Genomic DNA, 20,760 nt, shown 5'->3' on the forward strand with positions numbered 1-20,760 from the left:
AATGAGTTGTACTCATATGTGAATCCGATGCGCCAATTTATCGAAAGGAATGTGTTTAGCCCGACACTATAGTTGACGTCATCGAAAGACAGCGTAAACAAAACATCAATCATTTATTTTCAAATTGATTCGTATTTTTTTCCATTAAAAATCCAGATCATCTTATACGAGGGACGTTCCAAATATAATGCCTCCTATTTTTTTATTCCGTCTGAAAGCTTCATCACTCTTTTGTAGATATTGACGGCGTGAGACTCCATGAAAGAAACTCCTGTACGTCAAAAGTAGAGATGCATCATTGAATTTCTCTATGCAGAAAAATCGAACCGATCAATATTCACTGGCGCCTGTTGAACGCTTATGAAACCGATGCAGCTGGTGTCAACAGAGTTAGAAGATGGGTTCGTTGATTTCAGAGTGGCGACAGAGATGTAAGTGATAAAGCGCGCTCTGCATGTCTACGCACAACCATCATCCCATCGTAGGCAAAAGTACATAAAGAATAGTGGTGACTATGTAGAAAAATAAAGATTCGAGCACAAAAGGTCGCTCGTTTTAATGGTAATGTCCCGTCTTGGTAGCTCTTAAACTTTTTTAGTTAAAAGTAGGATGCATTACTTTCGGAATTTAACATTTAGATTTATTTTAGACGAAGATTAATCATTCCCATCGTTTGAATTCTTCGTATTACTATTCTCATCTTAATTGGTGTTCTCATAACGTTTTCGCCGATCTGTCCACAAAGACTCGTGATACAGCTTATAAAAGTGCTAACTGATAATCAGTTCTGAATGACAGTTTTCTAGTCGTTTATGGTTCAATCCTCGCTACGGGCGATACTACGAATATAATTAAAATTACTTCACACATCCACCTGGTCACCGCTGACAGAACAAGCGCAATTTACACGTGTGGATTGAATAAAGGGTTCGGTTTTAAATTCCGCACAAATTTCCGAGTGCGATACAAAGATTATCGAAACGGATATAACGCATCTGAAGAAGATCGAAGGTGACATCGGTCAAAACGTTGCGAGAATAATATTCAAAATTAGGACAGTAGCCCAAGTAATCCAAATAAAACATCTCATATTTAACTCGTATAAAGAAATAAATATGCATTATTTTGCTAAAGCTCAGTCAATCAACGTTTGTTTCTCTAAGTCATTTTTTCATATAATCACAGAAAATCATGCTAAAACACCGATCAGTTTCGGGATTGAGTTATGGTTGAAAAGACTTTCATTGTAATTGTTTATTTGTTGTAAGGTATCAATCTTATCTTTAGTAGTAGTAGTAGTAGTAGTAGTAGTAGTAGTAGTAGTAGCAGTAGCAACAGCAGCAGTATATCAACGTCGTGACTGACCAAGTGGCTATAGGTTGGAAAACAATGTTTTATGAAAAACTTGCAGGTATTGACGGTGTGAGACTCCTTTCTCATTGGCTAGCGCCAGAAGCAGAGATGCGTCATTGTAATAGGGGTCTTTACTTTTAGACCGAAACTCATATGACAAAGCGGGCTCCAGACGCCCATAAACAGCTATCGTTTATCACTGGCAAAGTTGCATTGAGAATGGTAGTGACTATGTAGAAAAATAAACTCTGGGACACCAAAGGTAGCTCATTTTAATGGCATCACTTCCTTTTTCGCAGCTCTTCAACTTTTTGAGTCAATAAGTATATAGCTGTATTTTATATTCTATTCGTAACTTTTGAAATGGTAAAAACAAATTACATTTCTTGATTTGGATACAAAAATCGAGGTTTAAATACGCATCTATACAATGTTTCACAAAAGAAACTCACCTTTTACATGCCGCATAAAAATCGCACCTGCTCTATATAGCTATATGTTTTATGGAAGTATTATGAAAATGTAAACACATTACGGGAGTATTACAAAAGTTACCACCTTATACAGCCTAACATCGCAAGCGGATTTGAGAAATTTTATTACCACGAAAAGGCTAAGCATATGAAATCAACAGTAGGTTCTTTGATATGAGAGTGGCGCAGTCGAAATGAATGTTTCTGTTTAGAGCACAATGAATCATGATACTTGACTTTTACATTTTAAACTTTAATTCAGGCTATTATATATAAAAAATACTACATGGAGGTCACCACTTATCAAGGCCCAGAAACAACTCGGGGATAAGGGTTATTGTGTGTACGGTAATCAATGGGATAGTATCGTAGTAATAGTTAGTATTGGAGATTTGATAAAGTGTCATTACGTAAAGGGGCGATTCATCAGGAAGTTGTTTATGTTGGACTTGAAGACATCCAAGTTGAAGTTAGGAGGGAAACAGGCAAGCGACAGAGAGTTCCACAGGTGTGCAGTTCTAAGAAAGAAGCTTTGTTCATGGAATCTACGTTTTGATTTAGGCACAGATAAAGCGTGGGGAAAATTATTGACAGTGATTTCAGCTAGACGGGTGTTTTTCGTGAAAGATTGGCGAGGGGTACAAGAGATTGGAGCTCAGACGAGCACTTGCCATGGAAATAATGATAAAACAAAGATAGGCTCGCAACATCTCTTCTGTGAGAGAGAGGTTGCGGGGAAGAGAAAAGGGCATCCCTCAATAAGCCACGAAGTCTATTTTGAACTCTGTATAGGGGAATAGGCTGTTTTTAGCAGCTCCTGCCCAGATGTGGCAGCAGTACTCCATCCTTGGACGTACTTGGCTTTTATATAGATAGAGAATTGCATCAGAGGTGAGATATCTTCTGGAGCGGTAGAACGATCCCACCATTTTCCCAGCGACCTTGGCCACAGACTTGATGTATGTGTTCTATTTCAGATCAGGAGTAAATGTCAAACCCAGAAGCTTATCAAAACATGGGGCCTCCCCTAGACAAGAGCCATCCATTTCAATTGATGCCAGATGGGGATCAGAGCGTTTATGATGTAAAGATAGGAACTTTTATAAAATCAATAGTAGGTTCTCTACAGTGCTATGTAGACTACAATGTGTTTTGGACCAAGTCACTGTGGGAGGCATGTAAAACTTCCCCCCCCCCCGGTGCACCGCCATGGGTCTCCAACTAGAGCAGGTAATCAATCGATTTGATTGAAAAATGGGCGACTTTACCGATTTTGATGACAATAAAAATATGGGAGTGTGAAACATTCGTAAATTATCATTCAATCCTGTGCAACTCCAGGTTTCTCCGTTAGTAGAATAGTATAATGAAAAAATCGTGTGTGTGTGTGTATAACCTATCATACTTTTATAAATCAGAGTCCATTTTCTGTAGGCTGTTTTTAAACCCAGTCAACGACGAGTACTTTTGCTAGTATATATATATATATATATATATATATATATATATATATATATATATATATATATATATATATATACTAGCAAAAGTGCCCGATGTTGACTGGGTTCAAAAACAGCATACAGAAAATGGACTCTGATTTATGAAAGTATGATAGGTTATGAAAAGGAAGGGTTGTAAAGAGATAGCTTCGAATTTGGGGGCATCAAAACCAAAAATATGATGAAAGTAAAAATAAAATAGATAAACCCCATAATTTATTATACCATACCTGTTCACACTGAAACACTTATCACAATATTTTGTGGATCTATATTAAAAAACCTTGTTAAACTTTGTGACATATTTCCATTCTATGGAGGTCAGGTGCGAACGAACACCCAATAATTTTATTATACCATATTTCTTCAAACTGAAACATAATTGTATACTTACGCAGATAGATATGAAAAGTCTTTATTAAAGTTTGTGCCTATTTCCATTCTATGGAGGCCAAGTGCGAACGCAGACCCCGCAATTTTATTATACCATCTCTATTTAAGTTGAAACATGCTTATCAAAGTATTCTTATGTACATCTCAAAAACACTTGTAAAGGATTTTTTTAATTTTTTAATTTTTTATTTCCATACTTTGTGGACAAGGAGCGAACGCAGACCCCACAATTTTAATGAACCACCGTTCTGCCAGATCAAACATACCCATTCCTGTGTCTCGATACATCTTCTATCATTATATGCAATCAGTTTTTTAAAATAGTCAACCATATAGGAGCCTATTCGTGACCAGACACACACACACATACACACACACAGACATTCAGCTTTATATATATATATATATATATATATATATATATATATATATATATATATATATATATATATATATATACTTCCGAATAGATTTATCCCACAATCAGCTGGTATGGAAATATGTGATTATAAGCTTTACAAAATATTACTGGTCGTAATATTCTATGTATTATCCCATCTAAATAGGAATTGCTCAATATACAGGATAGAGCAAATAAAGCAAATTATAGTGATTCAATGAAATTAAAAAAAAAACATTATTTTAATCAAGGTTTTTTTATTATTCCAAGTAAGACAAAGAATACTTTAGAAATTTTATCCTTTTATCCTATAGGGTTTCGATGCCTACCATCTCTTCAGAGGAGAAAATATTAGAAAATAGATAAACGGTATTCACCCTATTTACTAAAGTCAGTTAGAGATGGAAAATCATAATCAAAAATTGATTAAATAAAAGTCACATAGCAGGGGAAATTGAAGAAAGGATCTAAAGGTTTAGTTCCAAATTGTGCGGTAAAATCCGAGGTAACTGTCCTTTAAAACAATGAGATAATGAGATCCAAGCTGTATATTGTGTAATCCACATCATAGAGTAGAAATCCAAGTTGGGCATATTTCTGGAGTAATTCTTCTTTATGGACAGGTGAAAAGATTTTTAAGGTCTGGTTGGAACTTTTTATTAAAGACCTTAGTATTACTGGAATTAAACGTTAGTGAGATAGAATAGGTAGAAAGGTGTACTGGAGGGGAGAGAAATTTAAAATGAAGAGATGGATGGGGGGGAGAAGACATATATATATGTATATATATATATATATATATATATATATATATATATATATATATATATATAGTAATTTATAAAATATATATGGCGATTAAGCTACACTGAATATTCCGCGTTTCATCCATTCTAGGACTCTTCAGGCTTATGCGCATAAGCCTGAAAAGTCCTAGAGTGGATGAAACGCGGAATATTCAGTGTAGCTTAATCGCCATATATATTTTATAAATTACTAACTAGCTCTACCTACTTATTGAGCACTTTTGAAGTAAATACTTAAAGTTTACGCATAAATCTATACTTTCGTATATTAATTTTATGTGAGTAAATTAAGCATGTATATATATATATATAGTACAATACCAAATATACTACATTTGTCTGATGCTTCATGATATTCAAGGCATATATGTGTGTGTGCGTGTGTGTATTTTTAATACACACACACACATATATATATATATGTATATAATACAGTAATAATATATGTTTACTGTTTGCTAACGAAATAGATTTGTGACATAATCTTATGAGAAAATAAGAGAACATGTGTTTTCAGAAATTGTGAATTGAACTTTAGAAAATACATATATGCATATGATTATTTTTAAAATATTTCAATCGAATACTGACCATCTCCAGTGAATTATAAACATTGTTTCTATTTCTCATTGTCGATCGCTAACGGCGAATGTCAAGAACATATGAGCATGAGTGTAGTAATATCAATTCTAAGTGTAAATCCACACTAATGACTTAATATTTTTCCATTTTTAAGAAAACATTAGAAAATATTTATGAAATCAATCTCTGTTCCAAAAACATTTTTTCACTGATTAACACATAAATCAAATCTTTCCTATTGGCCTTCTTTTCTCTTTGTTGATTTATAACCGCAAATGCCAACAACAGATTCACATTACGCCTAACCGTCTGACAGTATATATATATATGTATATATATATATATATATATATATATATATATATATATATATATATATATATATATATATAGGAAATTTATTACTGTGAGTCCAGAATGAGTTCACATATTGTTTCAGCTAGAGGAAGATCCTCAAAGAGAGGAAATATCCAACTAGCATCGTCAGAATTCATATGAATTCTGACGATGCTAGTTGGATATTTCCTCTCTTTGAGGATCTTCCTCTAGCTGAAACAATATGTGAACTCATTCTGGACTCACAGTAATAAATTTCCTATATATATATATATATATATATATATATATATATATATATATATATATATATATATATGCGAGAGATTAATTGACTTACTAGCAAAATAATTTTCTAACGAATGGCTAAAAAAATCATTTTTATTTTGATAATTTTATATAGGTTTAAAAGTTAACAAATTGTCAAAACTAATATATATATATATATATATATATATATATATAGAGAGAGAGAGAGAGAGAGAGAGAGAGAGCGAGAGAGAGAGAGAAATATGTATTAATTAATATGTTATCATTTCCAGTTAAACAATGTCGCTGCCCACAAGAGCCGTGAAAGCCAATGAACCGAAAGTCCAAGACGTGTTTCGCCCTTATTTGGCATCGACCCAACGAGTTTAAAATTCCTGCCTTTGAGACATCGGTTTGGATTCTAGCTTGTTCAAGACAAAGTAGATTGATTCCATAGTCTGATTTCGCCGTGGTTTGCTTGATCCGTGTTAGTTAATAGATTTTCTTGTGTGTGGCGTGTTTTCTCAAGTAGCAGAGTACTCGCTTCGCATGCAAGGGACTCGAGTTTAAAATCCTGAGTTCCGATATGTCTAACTGATGAGCCCAAATAAGGGCGAAATTCGAGTTTTGGATTTCCGGTTTGTTGGCGTTCATGACTTTTGTGAGTTGCGACGTTATTAGACTGTGGAAATAATCATCTAATTCTTTCATATTCTGAAAATTATATATATATATATATATATATATATATATATATATATATATATATATATATATATATATATACTAGTAGGGAGACCTCACGTTGAATGATGATCAACGAAAATTTCACACTCCTATATTTTTATTGTCATCGACATCCGTGAAATCAGCCGGGAGGAAGTTTCACAAGCATCTATGCAGTAAGTTAGTCCAAAATATATGTTATTCTACATTGCACTCTAGATAACCTACTATTTCTTTTATAAAATTATTTTATATAAACTTCTTTCCAGTTAAAGAAAAAAAGAACATTAAGAAATTTACGTGCGGGGTTTGAACCCACAGATCACGTCATGCAAAAAAATAACAAAAACAAAAAAAACACATAAATTTTAAAGTCTTATAAAATTCTTTGCAGTTAATGGAAAGATAAAAGAAATTTACGTGCGGAGTTTGAACCTACAGACCACGTAATGCAAAAAAATGACATGCTATCAACTTACTTACAGTAGAATTTTCACTACCCGTTTTTCTATCATTGTAGCTAAGCGACGACATGGAAAAATAGCTTTATCGTTGATAGATGAATTAAAATAACAGTTTCGATTATCGATTATCGGTAATTATCGGGCGTATTCTGAGTCAAAATGTAACTAAGATCACTCCCAGACTTATGCACTAAAGTTCTGTAAATTTTAAAGAAAATCTATTCCGTCGTTTCGGAGTCTATAAGGAACGAACATATATGCATATATATATATATATATATATATATATATATATATATATATATATATATATATATATATAGGTTATAAAATATATATGGCGATTAAGCTACACTGAATATTCCGCGTTTCATCCACTCTAGGATTCTTCAGGCTTATCCGCATAAGCCTGAAGAATTCTAGAGTGGATGAAACGCGGAATATTCAGTGTAGCTTAATCGCCATATATATTTTATAAATTACTAACTAGCTCTACCTACGTATTGAGCACTTTTGAAGTAAATACTTAAAGTTTATGCATAAATTTATACTTTCGTATATTAATTTTATGTAAGTAAATGAAGTAATTATATATATATGTGTGTGTGCATGTGTGTGTGTGTGCGTGTGTGTGTGTGTGCATGTGTGTGTGTGCATGTGTGTGTGTGTGTGTGTGTGTGCGTGCGTGTGTGTGTGTGCATCCTTTTCTGGATGTTTCTTATACATTTTTACTCGCAGAAGAGGGAAGGGAGATGGCATTTCTTTTTAGCAAGCTTATGAAAAGCGGCATGCACTAACGACGTGACGAACAGGCATGCCCCGAATAGAAGGCTAACATTTGCTGCGACCTCAAATAGTTTTTATATGTTTAAATGAAGCTGCTACCCAGTACAACCTTCCATTTTCACTCACAGTATTCATATCAATGTGCAGCTGCTAACCCTACCATCTCTACCTGCTTTCTCTTACTCCGTTTTTGTGGATCCAGGGATGAGACCAAACAACCCGCATCTTTGTTTCATTGTTTCAAGCCTAAAAGCAGACGTTTCAGCTAACATAAAAATAACAAACGTCCTGGACGTCACGTTGAATTTAGATAAAAACACATATGAACCCTACTTAAAAGATTACGCTACTCCAATATACGTAAACCCTAAGTCCAATCACCTACCATCAATTATAAAACAGATTCCTAACTCGATCGTAAGTAGACTCAGTAATAACTCAAGCGATGAAAATGCATTTAACAGGTCAACCAATATCTATGAAAAAGCCCTAAAAAATAGTGGATACAAAAATAGCTATATCAAATACTAGCGGGGGTACCCGGCGTTGCCCGAGTGTTTGTTTCCGGGAGGGGGGGGAGTTTTAAAAAATGTTATGGTAGGTAAGTAGGAAGGATCAAACCCGGAGTCATGAGTAAAAGTAGGAAAATAAAGTGTGAAAAAAAAAAAAAAGAAAAACATCTGCAACGTTAACAGTTCGGCCACCAAGAAAAGTCCATTCCAGTTGTTTAGGAAGAAAAAAAAACCACTATGGTAGGTCGACGCGAACGTGAAAATATAATGTGAATTGTCCAGCACCCTAACCACTACGCCACAGAGCACTGCAGCTTAGTTTAGTGATTTTAAATAACTTAACATGATAGAACTACGAAGCCAAACCGGTGTTCTCTTCTCAACTGTTTCTTGTGAACGATCTCCAAACGGTGTTAAGTGGTGGCAGGGGGAGGAGGAATTTTTAAGAGAGAAAATATTTTACCACTTCCATTGATCTTAACCGATTTTGGCCGTGACTTCTCAGCAGAAAAAGTATAGAAATCTAAGATTATCGAGGAATTTGAGAACTAATAAGCCTATAACAAACCTCAGATATTGTTCTGCCGTTTGTGCATAATGTATTTGCATGAAATATCTTGATTTTTAATCCTATTAAGGTCAAAATCCCACGGGAAAAAATGAGTTCATTTTATTTATATAGAGATAAGCATCAAAACACCAATAACTAAAATAAAATTAAAAATAGAAGAAACAGAACTATAATTTGGTATACGGCCCCATACAATCAAATGTTAAAAACAAAACTTGGCAAGAAATTTCTAGATCTTATTGAAAAACACTTTCCCGCAACCAACACCTTACACAAGATTCTCAATAAAAATACCTTAAAGTTATCCTACAGTTGTTGCGAAAATTTAGAGATGATAATTAAAGCACATAATAACAAAATATTAAAAAAAACAATGCAAACAACAACAAAATAAACAATAAAAAAGTAGACACCATGGCAAAAATAATACTAACACTAGCAGAAATGATGATAATAATAATAATAATAATAATAATAATAATAATAATAATAATAATAATAATAATAATAATAATAAACCAACCCCGGACAAGAACAACCATACTATAAATAAAAATACTAATAACGAACAAAATAAATGCAACTGTAGACACCGCACACTTTGTCCACTTCAAAATAAATGTCTAACCAAAAGCGTAGTTTACTAGGCCACAATATTTGCGAAAGAAAACATGAATAACAAGAAATATTACGTAGGTATGACTTCTTTAGATTTCAAAACTCAATATTATGACCACAAAAGTACATTCAACAATAAAAAACACCGTCTGAAAACAACACTAGCTAATAAATACTGGGAACTCAAGGAAAGCGGACATTCGCGGGTAGTCGAATGGAAAATAATAAGACAAGCTACCACGTGTAGGGACCTAGACGACCCATGTAGATTATGCCTTCATGAAAAATTTGCTATCCTGTACTTTAAAGAACCCCAACATCTATTAAACTGTAGAAGAGAAATACCAACAACTGTGTTCACAAGATAAAATTTACTCTAGGATAGCAATACAAAATAGTTTTTAAACTAAAAAAAACAATAGAAAATAAACAAATAAATAAATTAAATAAACATGAATATACATAAACGATCACACATATATGTATGTATATATATATATATATATATATGCATATATATGTGCATATATGTGTGTACATATATATATATTCATATATAAACTAACATTAAAAAAACACTAACCTAGATTTAAAACAGATCCAAAATATATGTTATTCTACATTGCACTCTAGATAACCTACTATTTCTTTTATAAAATTATTTTATATAAACTTCTTTCCAGTTAAAGAAAAAAAGAACATTAAGAAATTTACGTGCGGGGTTTGAACCCACAGATCACATCATGCAAAAAAATAACAAAAACAAAAAAAACACATAAATTTTAAAGTCTTATAAAATTCTTTGCAGTTAATGGAAAGAGAAAAGAAATTTACGTGCGGAGTTTGAACCTACAGACCACGTAATGCAAAAAAATGACATGCTATCAACTTACCTACAGTAGAATTTTCACTACCCGTTTTTCTATCATTGTAGCTAAGCGACGACATGGAAAAATAGCTTTATCGTTGATAGATAAATTAAAATAACAGTTTCGATTATCGATTATCGGTAATTATCGGGGGTATTCTGAGTCAAAATTTAACTAAGATCACTCCCAGACTTATGCACTAAAGTTCTGTAAATTTTAAAGAAAATCTATTCCGTCGTTTCGGAGTCTATAAGGAACGAACATATATATATATATATATATATATATATATATAGGTTATAAAATATATATGGCGATTAAGCTACACTGAATATTCCGCGTTTCATCCACTCTAGGATTCTTCAGGCTTATGCGCATAAGCCTGAAGAATCCTAGAGTGGCTGAAACGCGGAATATAGAGTGTAGCTTAATCGCCATATATATTTTATATATTTTGATTAAGCTACACTGAATATTCCGCGTTTCATCCACTCTAGGATTCTTCAGGCTTATGCGCATAAGCCTGAAGAATCCTAGAGTGGCTTAAACGCGGAATATTCAGTGTAGCTTAATAGCCCTATATATTTTATAAATTACTAACTAGCTCTACCTACGTATTGAGCACTTTTGAAGTAAATACTTAAAGTTTGCGCATAAATTTATACTTTCGTATATTAATTTTATGTAAGTAAATGAAGTAATTATATATATGTGTGTGTGTGTGTGTGTGTGTGTGTGTGTGTGTGTGTGTGTGTGTGTGTGTGTGTGTGTGTGTGTGTGTGTGCATCCTTTTCTGGATGTTTCTTATACATTTTTACTCGCAGAAGTGGGAAGGGAGATGGCATTTCTTTTTAGCAAGCTTATGAAAAGCGGCATGCACTAACGACGTGACGAACGGGCATGCCCGGAATAGAAGGCTGACATTTGCTGCGACCTCAAATAGTTTTTATATGTTTAAATGAAGCTGCTACCCAGTACAACCTTCCATTTTCACTCACAGTATTCATATCAATGTGCAGCTGCTAACCCTACCATCTCTATCTGGTTTCTCTTTCTCCGTTTTTGTGGATCCAGGGATGAGACCAAACAACGCGCATCTTTGATTCATCAGCCTCCCTATTAACAAACTGGTCGCGTTTTCTTTAAAATCTAATAATTTGCTACAAATTAGATTACAAAAACATGTTACCAATAATGTCTGTTCAAAATTGCATTACCGTTGGGTTTCATAAAATGGCCGACGTGCCTTAGTTTCTGTAATTAAAGATAAGAAACGGGATGTGTCGTCGAGGTAAAAGGGATAAAGTCAGACGGGCAAATTGCGAAGAAACGGGGAAATAACATTTGCTTTTTTTTACCTTGTTAATTGGAAAATTGTGAAATTCATAAAATAAATAATACGATACTTTATTAGATTTTATGAGCGAATCTATCGTTAAATATATTTTGTTAGGTGCGTATGGTCCGTCATCCGGGATTATCTGGTTTTACTGATTATAGCTCACAGAGGACCAAAACGTTTCTCAAATTAAATACGTTTCCCCCTGACGTTAATATACTTGCGCACTATGTATAAAACAATATATATATATATATATATATATATATATATATATATATATAATTAAAATGCTTTGAGATGAATGGTTTTCTGAATAATTATGGTTATATGATAGTTTATATATATATATATATATATATATATATATATATCATTAACATCATGACTTTTCGACAGTCTAACCATTACTAATAAGCTAAGATTTTGCCATGCTTAAAACTTTCTAATCCTCAATCCCCGCCTTTTTAATATTGACAACGAGTTGTAATACTTCACAGAAAGAATTGTTTCGGTCTGTCTAGAAAATATTCGGTTAGAGTAATACAAACTTTAATGTACTGACCTCTTTTTATTTCTTAGTCTGATCTTAATTTTTTAAAAATTAGTCTGAAATTACCTTTTCTAATTAAGCCAGCGATTATGAAATGCTGTATTTCTGTTCCTTTTTATTTTTCGATCGCACTTGACTGAAGATCAATTTTTCTTTGGACCTTTGCCCTGTTCGAAAAAACAATTTCCATTATTTCCCTGCTTTGAAAACTTTCCAACCGGACTATGCCCATTAACATAACACTGGATTTGATTTTGGACTTCATTCCCTTTAAAGAATCATTTTCGCCTATCGGATTACCTTGAGAGAATCTTCATGCAAGCCGAAATATTATGCGCGATTTGTTTTTATATTTTTTTACATATCCAACAGTTTTTCACTCATTTTTGCTTGGCAATTTATGATTATAATAAATTGCGGTTTCATTTAATGCCATAGCTAACAAATTCTAGCATTGCTACAAATATAATTTGCTGATTTCTTTCTGTCCTCTGATGAGAAGAATAGCAAAAATAGTATTCTTTGAAACTCCACGGAATAAGAACTTTGTAAATTGTTTTTTCTTTTTAGTATTCAGTCGAGCAATAAATTGTGATTGTAAATTTCAACTTACAGTTCTAATTTTCTTATATATATATATATATATATATATATATATATATATATATATATATTCTAACAGACCATCCGATGATAGAGGAAGAAAACTATGTAACCACTTTACATACCAGCTATATTCACTATGTGACATTAACAATTTTCTTCCAGTATCGCATTAATTACTGTGGTTCTCTTATCCCCCTCCCTCCACAGTTTCAATGTATTACCCTTTTCCTCTAACACCTCATTATTTCGCTCCTAATGGTGTTATCGCTAGACGTCGCATCTCTAATATGTTTTCTAGTACCTTAGCTCCCCTTCTGGTGTGAAATACTTTGGTATAAAGAGCTAACTTATCCTACAACTCTAAATAATTCAATCTCCCTATTGAATCAACGATTAAATCTATACACATTATTATATATTTTTATTCTCGTTATTTTAATCTTTATCTTATATATATATATATATAGAGAGAGAGAGAGAGAGAGAGAGCGAGAGAGAGAGAGAGCGAGAGAGAGAGAAATATTGTCATGTGCTAAAACGTTTTTTATCTTTAATTCTTTACAATTATGCATAAATAGAATTCAGCATAATAGTGAAATGAAATCAATGATCTAATAAGATACTATAAAAATTGAATAAGTAATTCATTAAAACTCATTTATCAAAGGAATATGCAAATAAGTAAACGTTTATGCAGTCTCTCGCATATCCATGACTGAGTATATTAAAAAGTTCGTTTTAATATTTTTTTTAAATAGGAAAAATAGGCTTTTAATATCAATGTCAGGGTGAGAAAAAATCAACTTCGTGCGTATACACACACACACACACATAAACACATATATATATATAGTTATCCACAGATACGTGTTTTGCCGTATTTACAACTTATAAGCGCGACTGACTATACCTAGATTCGATGCGGCATCCACAAAGGCAGTAGTCGGTTGCGTTATGGCTACACTACAAAGACTCCGCTGGAATTATGTGGTGTTTTATCTTTAATCATCTTCAATTTATTTTGAGGTTTTGTTATTTTACTGGCGATTATTTTATTCTGTATGGATTACTCCCTTTAGTTTGTTTTTTTTTTCAGAAGAATTGTATCGGCGAAAAAAGAAAACAGATTTACACTTTGCTTGCTTTCTAACGTTAACGGCGTGAGATTGTAGTTTGTGAAGCCTCGTTTATGAAGACACTTTTTAAACATGGAAGATTTCAAGTCTAGTATTTTAGATTTGGCTTAATATCAAATGGATCAGGAAATAAAATACGAAGAAAATTTTTTAAAACTTCTGTTGGAATAACAACAGAAAAACGAAAAATAACAAGAGACAATTAAGAAATACAGCAAAAATCGAAGAAAGACTTCTGCAACAGTAGCAAAACTTGAAGAATTATTATTACGAGACGAGGATAAAACCTTCGCTTTATTTCAGAAGGTATAGAGATATACATAAAATAGATTGTGATATATGGGCAGACTCTACTACTCTGAAAATTAGGGACCATCAAGCATAACAAGTTCTTAGATCATATTTTATCCCGAAAACTATCGGTTTGACCTTTGTTGAAACTGTTAAACTTCTAACAGAAATATTTAGCCCTAAAACTTCCCTGATCCACAAAAGTATAAATGTCTGAACTTAACAAGAAGACACCGGAGCCTAATTAACGTTTGCATCAATCGTAAATAAATACTGTGACGATTTAAACTTTCTGAACTTAGTGCGGGTAACTTAAATGCTTATTTCCGTGCAAGGACTAGTATTTGCGAAAAACGTAGAAATTACACGAGGAATGCTAACAAAGTTGTAAGAAAACCCGCATTTCCTTTAACTGAAGACTGCCAAAGATTTCAAGACTCTAAAAGTATTGAATACTTTGGGCATTGCTCACATGAGAAAGATACGCCAAAAGGCACATTCCAACTCTCTTTTAAAAACAAGTTAAACCAAAAAGAAATATTTTTCACGCTTCTACAATTGCTAAATCGGTGATTGGTAAAAAAATTCAATTCAAAGGTAAAATATATTGCTAATGTTAAGTTAAAAGGAACTACAAAAAATTGAAGATGTTCGTGCTTTAAAAACGCCAACAATTTATTGACACCGACTGGATGCATCATTCCAATTAGAGGTATTCATTAGTTAACACCTTTTGCCATAAAATATGTAAGTTGAAGAAAGTCCAAGAAACGTAAACTAAAAATTTGTCAAATGAAGCTCATATGTCAAATCAAGAAAAGTATAAATATAATTCGAAATCATGTCGAGAGATAACAGCAATAATTAAAAAGTGAGCAGAAAATAAAAACGTTAGAGAAAAACTTCAACAAGAGAATGAAGCTTTTATAAAAAGGTAAAACGAATGACAAACCGAACCACAGGAAAAATGTGCAAATACGAAGTTTGTCCGATCGAACCAGTTGCTAACATTTCAGTTTCTTTTTATGTTTAAAGTTGGGTTATTCATTTATCTACTTGTATTTTACACAAGTCTATTCTTATGATTTTATATATATATATATATATGTGTGTGTGTGCGTGTGTGTATGTGTGTGTGCGTGTGTGTATGTGTGTGTGCGTGTGTGTGCATGTGTGTGTGGTGAGTAGCAAAACAGTAAATAAATACTATTTCTTACACTCCATCATTTTCCAGGATTACATAAGATAAATATATTTAACATTGGATTTACGCTTGAAATTAGTGATTTTGTTTCAAAATGCATTTTTCTTTCAGACATTATATTGTTTTGTCTATGTACAAATATACCTGCTCTCAACATCCATTTCTGACGAAATACGCTATTGCAACACCTTATCTGTTATTGTCTATAACTGAAAATAAACACCGCATGGAAACGATTTGGATACAATTATGTGATATCTTTATTTAGTATATAATTTGAAAACGATTTAAATTTAAAAAAATACACAGACATACGTACGCACGCGTATATATAAGATTATATTTGCCGTAGTTTTAGCCTATATCTTGATTTGCTGTGGAAATTCAAATAAAAACTTTTCATATAATCTCAAAAAGGATAGTTGCTGGTGCTGATGTTTACTCCTTGGAGCCTAAGTAAATGATGTTTCCATAAATCACATTACTTTTTGCTTCGCACACACACAGACACACACACACACACACACACACACACACACATATATATATATATATATATATATATATATATATATATATATATATATATATATATATATAACAGGGAAATTACATAATTGTCGATGCAATAATTTATTTCAACCTTATGGTATTTTCAAGCATCTAAACTAGACAATTACATTTTTGATACTGAAATAAAGAAAGAAAAAGAATCGGGCCTCGACCTTTAAAACCCAGAGGTGGTAGTAGCAATCCACTTAATACATTTTGTAGAGAGGGTGGGAGGGATTTTTTAAAAAAACAACAACAAGAACATTATGACACTTATAACGGCTGTCCGGTAACTCGACGTAACAACAGACACACACACACACACACACACACACGCGCACGCAACACACACACACACATACACACACATGCGCCTAAATATGCACGTTCTTACACATAAATGCCTTGACACGCGTTTACTAACCTAGAAAGAAGAGGGAGAAATATACAGATATAGAAAGAAGGAAATAAAATAAACTGCGCGTAAGGGAAAGAGAAGAAGAAAGAAAAAAGAAGAGAGTGACCATCCGCTGCCTGACATATGGTTTCATTAGTCTAGAATCTCTGAGAAAGAGAAGGGAAAGAAAATGGAGATTATATGCGCGTCATAGAGTTAATTGAGTCATGGAAAGTAAGTCTATTAAAAGATAACTAAAAAAAAAATTTATATACAAAGTTTTAAAACTATCTGTATGTTATCATGTTAAAATTAGTTAGAAATAAATATTATCTTATAATACATTTAAATATTGTATTTGTAATATATTACTATGAATTAAAAAAATTGAGTCTATGTAGTTAATATTTTATATATTTTTATGTAATTAATTTTATTGGTGATTATAGCGGTCGTTGTAATTTTGCTCACGAATGAGCAAAATTACAACGACCGCTATTACACAGTGAGCAAAATTACATGTTATATTTTTATGTTATTGCTCTGTTTACCACATTGAGCTCTCATACCCGGATTTCCTCCTGGAATTATTCCATTATAACACTATATATATATATATATATATATATATATATATATATATATATATATATATATATATATATATTCAAGCACATCTGATTGAACATGACAGAGTTATTCTCTTTTTCCGATTTTTCGAGATATCTTTTCGATTCGCCAACATGCCGATTGAAATAAAAAAACAAAAAGACCGCTCGGCGAATCGAAAAGATATCGAGAAAAATCGGAAAAAAGAATAACTCTGCCATGCTCAATAAGATGTATTTGAATAATGACTTGCTTCCAAAGTATATATATATATATATATATATATATATATATATATATATATATATATATATATATATATATATAATCACAACACAATATTACGAAAATATACAAATATTTTATTTGTTGTAAATTTCTTTTGTATATATCGGAGTCAAACTCCATCCTTACAATTTTGTACATTTTTAGTGTTTTCTTTTTTTTTTTTCTTTCTTGCCATGTTCTTAAGTTGGAGAAAGAAAAATCAGTTTGTAAAGCTCGGCTTCTCGTTGTATTTTGAAATGCCGGAAGGTTGCGTTGTGATTTGGCTTTCAAACCTATCTTATACGTATTTTATTTTATTTAAATTAAATCAACGTTTCTATCACGGAACTCACACCCCTAGCGTTAATATCGGGTAGTCAATGGCCGTTTCTGGTATTTCAAATTATAACCTCTGAGAGATAACACGCAGACCTTTACTACTTAGCAATATGGCAAGAAAGAAGAAGAAAAAAAGAAAGAAGAAAACATGTACAAAATACTAAGGATGGAGTTTGACTCTGAAATATATAAATTAGAAATTTCAAACAAATAAAAAATTGTTTATTTTCATAATATTGTGTTGTGATTTGGCTTTCAAACCTATCTTATACATATTTTATTTTGTTCAAATTAAATCAAGGCTTCTATGACGAAACTCACACTCCTCACACATACACACACATATACGTACACACACACACACACACACATATATATATATATATATATATATATATATATATATATATATATATATATATATATATATAAGCGAGATAAGACGCAGATTAAAATCAGAGGAAAAATTCTGATTGAGGTAATACTTTCAGGGTGATGCTAGCCAAAAATGGAGAAGCTTAATATTTAAGAATAGAGCAATATATAAGTTTAAACATATATATATATATATATTATTACATTTCCGATTCGGTCCTGAGTGCTGAGTTTAACTAGTCCTAGCACTCTAACTTGTTAGTTTTCTCTGCTCTGATTGTTCAAACGGCGGTGGAGTCCACCATCGAAGTGAGCTATCCAATTGTTTCCCGTCAAATTTCCGATCCCTGAAGAGGGTAAGCTTTCATAAGTTAGAGGTAAAATAAAGAACACAAATATCTGTATCCTCATTAGATCTTCCGTGCATACGGTTGTCGACTGGGACAAGAATAGTAGTTGTCAGCAGGCTAGCAGAAAACAAATAAAAATCAACAAAGGGAGAAAAATGGAAACTAAAACACAAAAATCTAGATAGTTGAATTTTATCATGGGGGGGTGTCAGTTTTTTTTATTTTTCTATAGAAAATGAACATTTGAACGACGCTATAATTAAAAAAATGTAACCGACAGAAAGAAATAAACGAAACATGTATCAACAAAAAATCCTATAATATTTTCATCATCGGAAGGCCGTTACATGGTTTCTTTGCCATCTTGTTTGACCGGCGTCTTGCTTTGGCGATCAGCACAGTCGAACAAATCCGCTCACGACGGATTAAAATAAAGAAGTGTCTTTAAATGCCCTTTCTCTTTTCGGGTGCGAACGTGGCGCGTAGGCGTGCATCAATATCCCGCGCATCTTTGTACGTGACACGCTAGCTTCTCGCTATGGCTGCAATTCATTCTTTCAATCACCCACCATCAATTATAAAACAGATTCCTAACTCGATCGTAAGTAGACTCAGTAATAACTCAAGCGATGAAAATGCATTTAACAGGTCAACCAATATCTATGAAACAGCCCTAAAAAGTAGTGGATACAAAAATATCGATATCAAATATAAGCAACAAAACACCAATAACTACAATAAAATTAAAAATAGAAGAAAAAGAATTATAGTTTGGTATACGGCCCCATACAATCAAATGTTAAAAACAAAACTTGGTAAGAAATTTCTAGATCTTATTGAAAAACACTTTCCCGCAACCAACCCCTAACACAACATTTTCAATAAAGATACCTTAAAGTTATCCTACAGTTGTTGCGGAAATTTAGAGATGATAATTAAAGCACATAATAACAAAATATTAAATAAAAACAATGTAAACAACAACAAAATAAACAATAAAAAAGTAGACACCATGACAAAAATAATACTAACACTAGCAGAAATAATAATAATAATAATAATAATAATAATAATAATAATAATAATAATAATAATAATAATAATAATAATAATAATAATAATAATAACAATAAATCAACCCCGGACAAGAACAACCATACTATAAATAAAAATACTAATAACGAACAAGATAAATGCAACTGTAGACACCGCACACTTTGTCCACTTCAAAATAAATGTCTAACCAAAAGCGTGGTTTGCCAGGCCACAATATTTGCGAAAGAAAACCCGAATAACAAGAAATATTACGTAGGTATGACTTCTTTAGATTTCAAAACTCGATATTATGACCACAAAAGTACATTCAACAATAAAAAAAAAACACCGTATGAATACAACACTAGCGAATAAATACTGGGAATTCAGGGAAAGCGGACATTCACCGGTAGTCGAATGGAAAATAATAAGACAAGCTACCACGTGTAGGGACCTAGACGACCCATGTAGATTATGCCTTCATGAAATATTTGCTATCCTGTACTTTAAAGAACCCCAACATCTATTAAACTGCAGAAGAGAAATAGCAAACAACTGTGTTCACAAGATAAAATTTACTCTAGGATAGCGATACAAAATGGTTTTAAAACTAAAAAACAATAGAAAATAAACACAAATAAATTAAATAAAAATGAATATACATAAACGATCACACATATATGTATGTATATATATATGTATATATGTGCATATATGTGTGTACACATATATATATTTATATATAAACTAACATTAAAACACACTAACCTTGATTTAAAACAGATCAAGAAACTAAATATCCAGGCTAAATAGAGCACACACAAAGGAACAGGTCAACCAGAGGTCAAATAGGCCTTTGTCCGATAAATGCATGCTCATTAGCTGATAGGAAGGGCGCGGTGGATACTAGAAAGCTGATTGGCTAACTCAAATCTCAATAGAAGATGCGCATATAAGAACGACAAACAACCACAGAATTCGCGCATAAGCCTGAAGAGTCCTAGAGTGGATGAAACGCGGAATATTCAGTGTAGCTTTTATAACTTACTTACTATATATATATATAT

The sequence above is a fragment of the Euprymna scolopes genome, chromosome 16 (assembly GCF_053919585.1).
Source record: "Euprymna scolopes isolate OS-2025 chromosome 16, ASM5391958v1, whole genome shotgun sequence".
Lineage (NCBI taxonomy): Eukaryota > Metazoa > Mollusca > Cephalopoda > Sepiida > Sepiolidae > Euprymna > Euprymna scolopes.